We start from the raw sequence: 13550 nt of genomic DNA, 5'->3' as shown, positions 1-13550 counted from the left end.
CACGCCTAGAATCCCAGCACTTTGGGAGGCCAAGCCGGGTGGATCACGAGGTCAAGATATCGAGACCAACCTGGTCAACAAGCTGAAACCCCGTCTCTCCTAAAAGTACAAAAATTACCTCGGCATGGTGGTGCATGCCTGTAGTTCCAGCTACTCGGGAGGCTGAGGCAGGATAATTGCTTGAACCCATGAGGCAGAGGTTGTCGTGAGCCCAGATCGTGCCATTGCACTCCAGCCTGCGTAACAACAGCGAAACTCCATCTCAAATAAATAAATAATTTAAAAAGAATCTTCTTCAATGGAATTTTTTTTTTTTTTTTTTAGAAACTTGGTTTCATTTTCCGTTAAGGTGAAAGCTAACATCTGGGTTCAATTCAGTTCTTAGCCTACACGCGGTTGTTTTCTGTCTTGTCTACTGCGTTGAGGTGTTGTAGACATTGCTGTGTTTCGGTGCAAGGTGCCATGTAGACACGTGTTGGCTAGCTTTGGGTTGTTATTACTGAAGAGGTTCATGTCTTCAAGCTTTGCTTCTTCTCTACCCTCGCCATTATTTTTAGAGTTTATTCTAGCTCCTACGTAACAAAAACATGTAGTGATTCGGACAGGAGGGAAAGTCACGTGTGCTTTGAGTCGTAACACCAGAAGGAGAATTGGTATTCGCGCCTCCTTCCCGTGGTGCCAGTCAGGGCTGCTGGCTGAAAGCAATACCAACCACTGTGGGTAACTTGAGCAGAGAAGGAATTGACCAAAAGGTAATTTCCAGGAAGCCTGGGGAACCAGGCTGGGACAACGGGCCAAACACCAAGGCCATCCAGGCACACAGGACACCAGCCAGGACCAGTGTCAGAAATAGTGTGACTGATAAGCCCCTATGGGCACTGCCTCTAGGGACACTTGCCCGTGCTTCTGGGTAGCAGCTTTAACCATCTCTACCTCTGTGGCCCTCCCTCCAGATTTGAACACTTGGGCAGGAATAAATGAGCAATGGGTAAACTGGGCTATCTGTCCAAGCCCACACTCCCACCGGGAAGACGGATGCTGGTTCAATCTTTCGTAGAGGAAGACGTGGCCCTTCCCCACACTTGGACGTCCTCACTGAGAAAGACAGATAGGATGGGGGGTTGGGGAGAGGGCAATTGAAGCAATGGCGCAAGTCCACTCTAGCCCACCCTTTCATTTCCCTGTACCCACGTGCAGCCTTTTAGGAGGAGCTCCCAGAAGCCATGCGCCTCCCTGTCCATATTGCCTGTCAGAACTCTTGGTAACTGGGATCAGGGAATGACCCCAGCCAACATTTCAGCTCCCCTCTTCCTGTTTGCCTTGATGGCACAAGGAGACAAAACATCAGGTGTCTCTATTCACACCCCTTTCACCACGTCTCCTGGTGCAAGCATTCCCTGCGTGGGTACTGAAGTCTCGAAATCAGTCAAGAACAGATTCATGAAGACAGGAAGCAAAAAAAAATCGAACGGATCATTCAATGTAACTTTGTCCACTTCTACCTCCTGCTTCTTAGCTCTGCATATTTTGGCCAATGGGAGGGACCAAACCACGCGTCGGTTACTGATTAAGAGAAGTACTAACTTCCTGCCACCTAGCACACCCATCTCTGAAACTGTTAAAATTGTGTCTTTGGAAACCCATGTTGTGTCACTGTTTTATGACTTCTAGATAATAGTTACGTGATGAGACGATTGAAACCCATGAGAGAAGCCCATTGCCACTGGCTTCTCCTCCCCCTCCCCCTCCTTTTTTTCTCCCCTCCCTCCTCCTTCTCCTTCCCTTCCCCTCCTCCTTTTCCTCCCCCCTCCTCCTCTTCTTCTTCTTCCTTCTTTCTTCCTCTTCTTCCTCCTCTTCCTCCTTCCTTCCTTTCTTTCTTTTCCTGATACAGAGTCTCCAACACTCTGTTGCCCAGGCTGAGTGCAGTGGTGCAATCTCGGCTCACTGCAACCACCAGCTCCCAGGTTCAAGCAATTCTCCTGCCTCAGCCTTTTGAGTAGGTGGGACTACAAACGTGTGCCACCATGCCTGGCTAATTTTTGTATTTTTAGTAGAAACAAGGCTTTGCCATGTTGGCCAGGCTGGTCTTGAGCTCCTGACCTCAGGTGATCCACCTGCCTCAGCCTCCCAAAGTGCTGGGATTACAGGTGTGAGCTACCACGCCTGGCCCAAGGCATTCATTAATGTCACATTTCATGTGTAGCAGAATCAAAGAAAGCAAATACGGGCCAGGCACGGTTGCTCACACCTATAATATCAGCACTTTGGGAGGCCAAGGCAGGCGGATCACAATGTCAAGAGTTCGAGACGAACCTGACCAACATGGTGAAACCCTGTCTCTACTAAGAACACAAAAATTAGCTGGGCGTGGTGGCGCATACCTGTAATCCTAGCTACTCGGGAAGCTGAGGCAGGAGAATCACTTGAACCTGGGAGGCAGAGGTTGCAGTGAGCTAAGATTGCTCCACGGCACTCCAGCCTGGGCGACAGAGCAAGACTCCGTCTTGAAAACTAAAATGGAAAAAAGGAAAGCAAACACAAATCCAGGTCAACTGTCTATTCCAGTGAAGACACAGAGGCATTCCTTTCCTGATGGGAGGGGTCTAATGTTTAATCAAAGGTCTAATGTAATAAACCTGCCACCAGGTAGCTGGCTGGTCTCCTCGATGACTAGAACCGTAACAGAGACAGCGAGCCGGCACGCTGCTAACTGGGCTCACAGCAGTGGCGGTGTTCGGGTCCACCTTGATGAGCGAAGGTTTGTGTTGTTGACAAAGCGTAAGACCTCCATTCCTTCCACTATGACCCTTGGCTCCTGAGCCCCACGCACAAGAAGGAGGCTCTCGGACATCCGCAGAGCAGACCATCTTACCCACTCGCCTTTTAGGAAGTGGAGTTCTTTCTATAAGAATTCATAGGGGACACAAACGTACCACCCAGAAACATGTACTGCCCGTGGTTATTGAGAAGAATCAATGAGCCAATATATTGGAAATGCATGCCACACGACTTGTGTTCAGTAAGTGGCAGTTACTGTTACTAAATAACAGAGTATGTGCAATGTAGAAATATACCCTAAAATCCCATTAAAAATACAGTAGAAAATAGAAAGGTATACCGTTTGTACAATGCATAAAGCAGCACTCAGAACGGACCCTGGCACACAAAGAAACCATGCTATTTTCTAAGAAAGCCTTTATTGACTTTGGTCAAATTCAATACTAGTTACTCTAATCAGGAAAAAAAAAGGTGGCATTTTTATTTATAATCAGAGTTACAATGTCAGGTTCAGTTGCTGTGTTTGCCTAGAACTTTATGGGTTTTTTTTTTTTCTTTCTTTCTTTTTTTTAAAGACGGGGTTTCACCATGATGGCCAGGCTGCTCTTGAACTCCTGACCTCAGGTGATCCACCCACCTTGGCCTCCCAAAGTGCTAGGATTACAGGCTTGAGTCACCGCGCCCGGCCCTTTTTTTTTTTTTTAATAAAGATGGGATTTCACCATATTGGTCAGGCTGGTCTTGAACTTCTGACCTCAGGTGATCTGCCCGCCTCAGCCTCCCAAAGTGCTGGGATTACAGGCGTGAGCCACTGCACCTGGCAAACTTTGTGGTTATGTGAAACTCATGGGCCCCTGTACATTGGATGGAAGTGGATTCATGTGATGCAGAAAACCACAGAAGGGAAAGTATTTACAGGTGTTTTTTTTGGTAAAGGGAAGTGTTTCAAAGTTAATGCTTTACTTTTACGCGACTTTCTCCCCCTAATGATCTAAAACTGCTTGTTAGGCAACTGTGGTCTGTGGTCACCACTTCGCAAAATGGGCAATAAATTTCATTAATAATCCAATTGATATTCGGGTCCAGGGCAGGAAAAAAGGTTCTCCAGCTTCTGTGGAGCTCCCATCCAATCCGGGTGAAACAGCGTGCTGCTGAAGAGGCACACTTACAGAACCACGGGGTGAAACGCAGAGCTCCGAGACATTATGTGATGGCTGAGCATCTGCAGTTTCTTTCTGCTTAGTCCCTGTGGAAAAAGCCTCAATCCAGACAGACAGGGACTGCTCCAGGTGCTCGGGTAGGTGAACGCTGGACCCCAGGGAAGCAGCTGAGGCTTGAAGGAGAGGCTCTGCAGCCAGGGCACATGCAGGAAATGAAGGGACTCAGAGAGGATGAAGGGTTTAGGGTGGCTTTTTATATTGAGCACAGAGCTGGTCAAGAAAACTACAAATTTACACTCTCAGGCTCCTAACACTACTGGGAGACCTGCCTCTTTGATAGCTCATGAATCACAGAACTTCCCAGATAAATCAACTCATTTAATTATCCTCTTTGCAGCTGTCACTAACCCGGTACATTTTCCCAGAGCTTCCTAGTTTTATCACAGATAGTAGAGGTGGAAAACCTAAATTACACTCGAATGGATGAAGTGTCAGTTCAAAAATCCCACGCTGTTCCGCAGCACTTTTCTCTGGCATTACAGAAGTTCCCCCACAAAGCTTCACAGCCATCAGACTTTGATCCCAGCTCTGTTTGACACCTCCCTGCAGTTCCCTTTCTACCATTTCATGTGTGTGTGCACCCGCTATTGCAAATGCCTTGGCTGTCTCAAGATTTGTATGTTTCACCGCCCCCCCCCCACCATGTGGTATCATGGTAGCAGTCACATAATTGGCTCCCAATAAACATTTACTCGAAGTTTGAGAAAAATTTACGCCATTTAGTGCTACTCCTTTGTTCTCTGCTTCTGGGTGACCTGAACTGAAATCCTTTGCTCTTGATGTTAATGTTCCCTTACCTTCTGTTCAAGGTGAAAAGGATTCATGAATTCTCTCTCACACAAACCAGCCATGCAGGGCAAGATTTACTTCTAAGTGTTTCCTATCACCTTTGAAGTGTGATTGCAGGAGTTAGGCTTTTGTCTCTCTCCACTGATGCCTAAACTTTAACCACTGGACATTCATTCACCTGTACTGAGTATGTCATTTTCCCTGTGCCCTTTTTACATAGACTTTGCATGAGCAGTAAAGAACCATAAATGAGGAACCTAGTTGACTATGTTGCCCAGGCTGGTCTTGAACTCCTGGTCTCAAGCAATCCTCCCATCTCAGCCTCCCAAAATGAGATGAGATTACAGGCATGAGCCCAGCCTAGATTTGCTTTTTTTTTTTTTTTAATGTAGAGTCTCACTCTTGTCAGCCAGGCTGAAGTGCAGCGGCGCCATCTCAGCTCACTGCGACCTCCGCCTCCCGGTTCAAGAGATTTTTTTGCCTCAGCCTCTCAAGTAGCTGGGATTACAAGCGCCTGCCTCCCCACCTGGCTAGTTTTTGTGTTTTTTAGTAGAGACAGGAGTTTCACCATGTTGGCCAGGCTGGTCTTAATATCTTGACCTCATGATCTGCCCTTCTTAGCCTCCCAAAGTGCTGGATTACAGGTGTGAGCCACCACGCCCCACCCGCCATCTGGTTTTCTGATACCACCATGTTAATAAAAGACCTGTGCCAACAGAATTCAGCATGATTTAATCCTCACGGTGTTTCTTTTTCTCTTATTGCAGGAGTGGTCTGTGGGCTGCTATTACCACCGTACGTATTCTTTTTCTTTTAAATAGTTACTTAGATGTAGTTGACATGCAAACCAATTCACCCATTTAAAGTAGGTGATTCAGTGTTTTTATTATATTTTCAGGGTTGTACAACCATTGTTACAATCTAATTGTAGAAGCTCTTCATTCTGCCGCAAGAAACCCCATTAGTAGTGACTCCTCTGTTTTCCCGAACCCCTGCAGCCCTAATCTACTTCCTGTTTCTATAGTACGCTGCCTTTCCATATTAGCCAGTTCTTCAAATGACTATTTCACAGTGATGAGGTTGCTGTAGCTAGGAAGCCAAGGCTCTTTCATTTTTTTCTGCCCCTCTCCTTTGCCTTCCTTCAGCACCAAGGAGAATAGTCCAGCAGCAGCTCAGTCCATGCTTGTCAGCCGCCCAGCTCCATACACTCCAGCCCTCGTCCACATTCCCCAAAGCTCCTTGTGATATTCCTCAGCAGCACCAATGCACTGACTGTCGCTCTGTCTTCTCTTAGGTCCTGTTGACGTCCTCCAGGACTGCGTCCTTGAAGACATCGAGGACGAGGAGCCCCTGGTGAGATGCATTTGTTCATCTTGAGGAGAAATGTCTTTTTCTGGGGCTTCTAGAATATCAAGTGAATATCATTTTTAACTGCCATTGTGAATCAGGCCTCAGCTATCATGGACTCTAGCTACCAGTCACTAGAGTTTATAACCAACTGAGGCCTGATTGATGATGTCAGTCAAAAGATGACATCACTGACAAACTAGTAGTGAGCCTATTTCTCAGTAGCAACATTTTCTTCCTGAAAAATAATTTTGTATTTGGCAGCCAACATGGACTGGCTAAATATCCCATGAAAACCCACTGTCTCAGTGGCTCACACATGGAATCCCAGCACTTTGGGAGGCTGAGGCAGACAGGGCCAATATAATGAAACCTCATCTCTACTATAAATACAAACATTAGCCGGACATGGTGACAGGCACCAGTGGTCACAGCTACTTGGAAGGCTGAGTGAGGCAGGAGAATTGCTTGAACCCGGGAAGCTGAGGTTGCAGTGAGCCGAGATCATGCCACTGCACTCCAGCCTGGGTGACAGAGCAAGAATCTGTCCAAAACCAAAGACAAAAAGCCACAGCCCTTTCTCCAAGCATCCTCTATGCTTTATTTGGGGGTCAGTGACTTGATCACTGTTTGATACCTGGTTTTCTAACACCACCAAGTGAATAAAAGACCTGTGCAGTCAGGACCCAGTATGATCTGATCCTCATGATGGTCTTTTTCCCTCTTACTGCAGGCGGATGCGGCACGTGAGGATCACCACCGTACGTATTCTTTGTTTGACATAGCTTCATTGGGATGTAGTTGACATGCAACCCAATTCACCCATTTAAAGTGGGTGATTTGGTGTTTTTACTCTATTTATAGGCTATGCACGCATGTTACAATCTAATTGTAAAACCTCTTCATTCCTCCTCAAAGAAACCTCATTAGTAGACACCCCTCTATATTTCCCAACCTTGCACCCCCGGTTCTAGGCAGCCCTAATGTACTTTTTGTTTCTATATACAGTGCCTTCTTCATCCCCTGACTTCCACAAGCCTGTTCCAGAACCCTACACCCATTTTCTCTTCTGAAAATGAATGCTGAATGAATGAAATTTTAGGTAATTTTTTTAAGGGACCCATTCTGTCCATATTAGAAGTGGCAGAACATGTTCTGATAGTGGAGACCATAGGGATCGGGAGAGGGAAGAGGAGAGCTAACAACAGATACCACCCACTGTCCTCGCTGTGAGCCTGCAGTCCCCTGCCGCTGGGGCCTCTGCAGGGAGTTGGCAACCCTGATTCCTGGGCCTAGAGACTGAATGAGACTTTGGCTTTGCAGTCCCTTGCTGAGTCAGACCCTGCCTGGTGGGCTCTCAAAGCCCCGCTGCTGCAGCCCCTGCTGAGCATCCTTCTGCATGCACTTTCTACCCTTGGGGGACCCTCCTCCTGGTCCCCCCAACCTCAACATTTCCCTTCCCTGCCGGCCCCTGGATGGGTGGGCCGGGCAAACCCAGCAGCAGGGGCCTGGCTGTATCAGGACAGCAACTCAGTTTTCCACACGCAGGCTCTAGGGTACCCACGTGTTGAGCTCAGTTCCTCTGACTCTCAAGCCAGGGCTCTGACGGCACCTGCCTCCATCAGGGTGCAGGAGGTTGGTCTGGGCAGGGATCTTCCTAAGGCAGGATCAGTGTTGAGTAAAGGCCAAGACCATTTTCCCAATCAAGTAAGGCCAGGCCCAGGCCTGGGTCTAGGGCCTCTGAATCTACTTCTGCCCTTTGGCCAAAAGGGTCATGAGGGGTGAGTGGCCTTTTTCAATTTCCCAAGCAATTTCCCCAGGTGTTACCTCGTGTTATACTCATGAGGACCACCCTGTGAGGTAGGAATTAGCAGCCCTGCTTTAAAAGGGAAACTGAGGTAAAGTATGAGGCCTTCCTGGCAGGGCCAGCCTCCGGCACAGCAGCAGGGGGATAGTGAGGATGGCCCCAGCTGGTGCCCCCTCCCTAACTGCCCTCCCTTCCAATCTACAGTCTATTCCCATTCTACTCATTTTCTCTCCCGCTTCCCCTCCCCTTCTGCCATGTTTTTGATGCTTGTGAATGTCTTATGCAAGAGTTTTCAATAGCTCCTCCCAACAGTCTTATAAGGCAGTGTAAAGGTGACCAGACATGGAGCCCCAAGAGTTCCCTTGGGGTTCCCAAAGGCATGTATAGGATCCAAGGTGCTTTTTCTGGCTCCAACTCTGCTCCCTTTCAAGAAGTGCACTTGTGGTTCTAAGTTCAGCTTTGACTGCCTCCTGTGGGTGTGCAGGAGAACACAGTAGGCTAGAGCCCAGCTCGGGGCCAGAGAATCTCATCCTACTCAGGAGGGTTCTTTTGGTGGGTGGGTACAAATCTCAGAACCTCCCCACTGTATGTGTTGTGAGGGTGAGATGGGATGCGTTGGGGGAGAAGGGGGCTGCAACGGGTGCAGCTGCAATTATTCAGAGCAGAGGTGGCTTAAAAGACTGCACTGTGTTCACCATCCAGGGGCCCTCTGCCTTGGGAGGAGTCCTATCAATGCTTTCGTCATGTGCTTCTGGAAATTATGTGGAAGATACTTTTACAAGTCGGTTGAGGCCCACTGTCTCTTTCCAGTTCACATTCTCCCTCTGTCACACACCTGTCCTATTGCAGTGGCTGTGGCTATTTTGGATGTGGCTTCCAAGGCAAAATTGGGGGATCATCTTGCATGGGTTTAGTGGGATTTCTGGGCTTTGAAGTCACTTCTGTATCTACTTAAATTGCTATGGTTATCTTTGTGCATAAATGGCTTCTGGTTGATGCAGGCGAACCCCCATATTGGGATTCAGCCAGGGAGGGTTCTTGGCTTTGCACTGCAAAGATTTCCACAGAGAAAACTGAAGGCAAAGTGAGTATATTCCAGTTTGCTCCTCCAGAGACAGAGCTGGGCGAACCCATAGGTAGAACAGCACTCCAAGATTTCTGGCAAACCACAGTTATACCCACTGTTAATTATATGTTAAATAAGGGACAGGTTATTCATGAACTTTCTGGAAAAGAAACGAGAAGTCCCTGGAACCATATACGGTCATTCCTGGGTTATTGCCATGGCGTCATTTATAAACTGTCATGGCCCTGGTGGGTGTATCTTATGCAAATGCATTATAATTCCTAATCTGAGCTAGTTTTGGCTCTTCTTTATTATTGTTATGTCGTGTTTTGATCAGCAGGGTTTTCACCTGTGCTTGGAAAAGTCCTGCTGATCTCCTACCTCACAGGGATCTGCCTACTGCCAAAGGAGAGGCAGAACTGTCTTTCTATTCTCTCCATAGGAAATATGACACAATCACTGTCACACGAGAGTGCGATCAAAGAGTCTGCAGCCAAAAAATATGAGGGAACAGAGTATTTTAAAGGTGAAGGTGGCTGGCACTTAGTAAAAATGTCAGATTTTTTGTTTTCCTGGAGTTTGTGGTGCTTGTCAGCTTTTCAAAATTCGTCATTTCTTAATCTAAATAATCATTTTATAGAGAAAAAAATTACTCATCAGTGTTGATGATGCCCTGGTTTTCTGTTCAGTTTTGTTTTCCAATCAACTTTTCATCCAAGACTCAATCTTCCCCTCCAACTCTTCACGCAAGACTCAATCCTCCCCTCCAACTCTTCACCCAAGACTTAATCCTCCCCCTCCAACTCTTCATCCAAGACTCGATCTTCCCCTCCAATTTCACCCAAGACTCAATCCTCCCCCTCCAACTCTTAACTCAAGGCTCAATCTTCCCCTCCAACTCTTCACCCAAGACTCAATCTTCCCAACTCTTCACCCAAGACTCAATCCTCCCCCTCCAACTCTTCACCCAAGGCTCAATCTTCCCCTCCAACTCTTCATCCGACTCAATTCTCCCCAACTCTTCACCCAAGACTCAATCCTCCCCCTCCAACTCTTCACCTAAGACTCAATTTTCCCTTCCAACTCTTCAAGACTCAATCCTCCCCTCCCAGTGCTCACTGATTATCCTCTTATCAGCTATTAATGGGGTCTCAAACATTCTCCATGGCTCTGTTCTCATGCCATGCAATCTGCTAATCTTTATAAACTGAAGACCCCACTTAAATGCATTTAAAGTATAATGTGACCCAATAGCTTCTTTACCCCAAGCTTATTGCTTCCTATAAGAATCATCATCCTCAAGTCACACATGAAGAAACTGAGGTCAAGGCCAATGCTAAGGCTAATGGAAGTGACTGATGTTGAAGATGACACAGCATGACCCAAGGGATTAAGTCAAGGATATTGATGAGATCAAGACAGCTGCTGTGCTTTGTCCCAAGGCCATTCCAGTTGGTGACAAAATAATAATCTGTCTCTAACAGATTCCTGGCCAGGGCTTCTCCCTCAGACCAGCTGCCTCCTACTGGAGCCAGCAATTATGCCTTGGTTTATATAGTTTCACTCATAGGCTGTCTTAGCTCTACTTAAGCAGGAAAGAGCGGAAATGACTTGCCCAAGATCACTCAGCTAGTAAGCGACAGACACAGGTTTCAAATCCAGGTTTCTGGACTCAGGGCAGAGCCAAGGAGAATGAGGGCAAACAGACTGGCAGTTGATCAAACTGATGTAGCCTTCCTGGTAAAGGGAACAGTGAGGAGAAACTAACAGGAGGCTCTGGCCAGAACAGGCTGCCTCCAATCTTCTCTCACCAGTGGCCCCTAAAGCCACGTGAGCTGGGCTTTCTGACAACACTTCATTGCATTTGCAGACCTTACATGCTTTAAACATGCTTTTAGTATCTCACTGGGTCTCTAACAACCCCAGGAGGGGGCAGAGCAGTAATTATTTCATAGATGGCAAAACAGCTTCACAAAAACATTGGGAGCTCAATATTTTCCCTATTGAGATGTATCCCCGCATGAGCATCAGGATCTGTAAGGAGAAAACCAACAAGGTCTTCCCTGAGGGATGTGGGCCTAAACCCCAAGATCCCTGCACCATTTTGTAACCCTCTTGACATTTCATAAACCCTGATCAGAGTAAAACATTCCATGAGGAATGTTTTTAAAAACATACTGCCTAACCACCTAACTACAGGAACATCCCTATCACCTCCTGCTGGACAAGGAGCCAAGGAGCAGCTTTATCAACATGCTGGGCAGCAAGCCATACTGCCCCCCTCCCCCCTTCCAGACATGTAACTGACAGAGCAGAAGCACTGCCATCTTGAACACCACCATTCTAAGTTCCCCCTTAATTAAAAGCTGCCTAAATCCAGCTCCAAAACATCAGTCAAATGGCTGTCAGCATACCCAGAAACTTTCCAACTCTAAGATAAACCCCTTTCTGATCAGAAATATGCCAGCCCCAAGATAGTCTCCTCTCCGACCAGAGATACTCCAACCCTGCCATAAACTTTTCCTCACATGAAACATTCTGAACCTATCATAAGTCCCCTTCCAAAACCCTTAAATATCCTTAGTTTGTAAGAGAGTGTGGCCTAACTCAGCCAGCAGCCCCTCTCAGGTTTGCCTAAACTCATCCCTGTTGACTGTCCAGTCACCCTTCGTGTCGCTTTCTTCTTTTATTCTTACAATAACCATTCCAGTCTGTAAGCAGGACACATGCTGTGAAACTAAGCTTGTCCCCCCTCCACAGGTTTGTGCTGGCATGGCAATAAACCTGTGTTGCCGTGAAGCCGCCAACTCTTTTTTTTTTCTTTTAATATATTTCTGTCCTGTCTCATGGCATTGTGAACCCTTCTCGATTCTTCTTGAACCCTCACCTTCCCTTCAAAATCTAAGAAGGATGAATTTCTCCCATCTCCCTTCTTCAAAACCTAAGAAGGATCAACATCAAGATAGAGAGGGTCAAACCCAAGGAGTAGATTCCATGAGAAGTCTCCCTACTGACAAGGGTTACTAAGGATGGGGTCTTCTCTGGACCCCCTAGTCTTAGACATAGTCCACCACAGCCAGACACCCTTAAAATAAGATTGCAGTTCTTCTGGCGTAGCCGAAGACAGACTTCCCTTAAAATCAGTGCCTAGCTCTCCGCAGGCTGTGCCCTCATTGTTAGTCCAAGCTGTATTCTTTTGTAAATCCGTCATTTTGTAGACGATGGTCAGAGTGAAACATTCCACAGGGGTTTGGGCTTTCAGTAACACCCTGCCTAATTGTCTGACTTCTTTTTCACATCCTGTTGGACAAAGATTTAAAGAATATTTTAATTAACATCTTCTTGGGCCGTAAGTCATACCATCCAGACCCCTCTCGTTAGAATTTTTCCAGCCTGTAAGTGGTAGTGGGGCTTTGGCATTGAGTTGGTCCCCACCTCGCTAGGCTGTGTTAATAAACCTGTGTCTGAGTCATCAACTGTCTTTAACCTCATCTTTTTTTCAAAATCTAACACTCCCGTGTTCTCTCCCTTATCTCCCCCTTGCATCCCTTTGCTACTGTCCCTCTGTCCTTCTTTCCCCTCCTTAACGCGAAATCTCTCCCGAAGGTAAAGGTTAAGTCTCCCATGGGTTAAGAGGGAGCTTGAGGCACCACAAAGAGCTGCAGTCACAGCCACCTAAGAAAGCCATCTCGGAGGTCTCTTCCTGTCCAAGAGCTGGGGTCCTGACTCAGACCAAGATGGCTTTTGTTTTTTTTCCTTTCTAGCCCCCCACTCCCCACCCACCCCTTTTCTGCTCTCTAGCAGGGGCTCGTTATAGTTTATAGGGCTGGGGAACGATGCCTCTCCTGCCCTCCATTTCTGCCATCTCCCTTCTTTCCCCTCCACTTTGAGTCCACCCCTCTCCCCTTCTCTTTCCCTCCCTCTGGGACGCTGCACAGTTCCTTCCACCCGACACGGCCTGGGACTCCAGACTCCCTCTGAAGGCACGGAAGTAGTTCCTTCCCTCCCCTCGACCCGGGCTTCGGCCCTTGATTCAAAACAATCTGAGATTCCTAGGCCCTTCCCTTTCCACCCTGCGCTCCCCAGTCCCGGGAAGTCTTCCCGCCCCTTCCCTGCAGCCCCCGAGGCCACCAGGACACAGGGAGCCATCCGGCGGCGCCCTCAGAGGCCCTAGATACACTGGCGGATGGTCACCGGCTCCTAACGGAACAGAGAACGCCCGTTGGCCGCTGCCCCGTGCCAGTGCGTCCCCAGCATGCTCTGCGCGGGGGCGGGGCTTCAAGGGGCCAGGCGAAGGCGGAACTGGCTTGGTCAAACCAGCCCATCAGCCTGTAGCCTGCTCCGTGCGGGGGCGGGGTGGGGCTCGGTTTGGGTATCCTGGCGTTTTGCCCCTGGGTTCTCTGAGATGCTCCCACGCAGATGTGTGGGCCTACTTCGCTAATTTCCACTCTATATCCGGTTCCATTCTCTTGTAATGGGCGTTTGGAGTGTTGCCAATTTTTTGCTATTTTATAGATTGTAATAGTACATAATATGTAATATT

Source organism: Callithrix jacchus, chromosome 1 (assembly GCF_049354715.1).
Source record: "Callithrix jacchus isolate 240 chromosome 1, calJac240_pri, whole genome shotgun sequence".
Lineage (NCBI taxonomy): Eukaryota > Metazoa > Chordata > Mammalia > Primates > Cebidae > Callithrix > Callithrix jacchus.
This window is presented reverse-complemented; position numbering follows the sequence as displayed.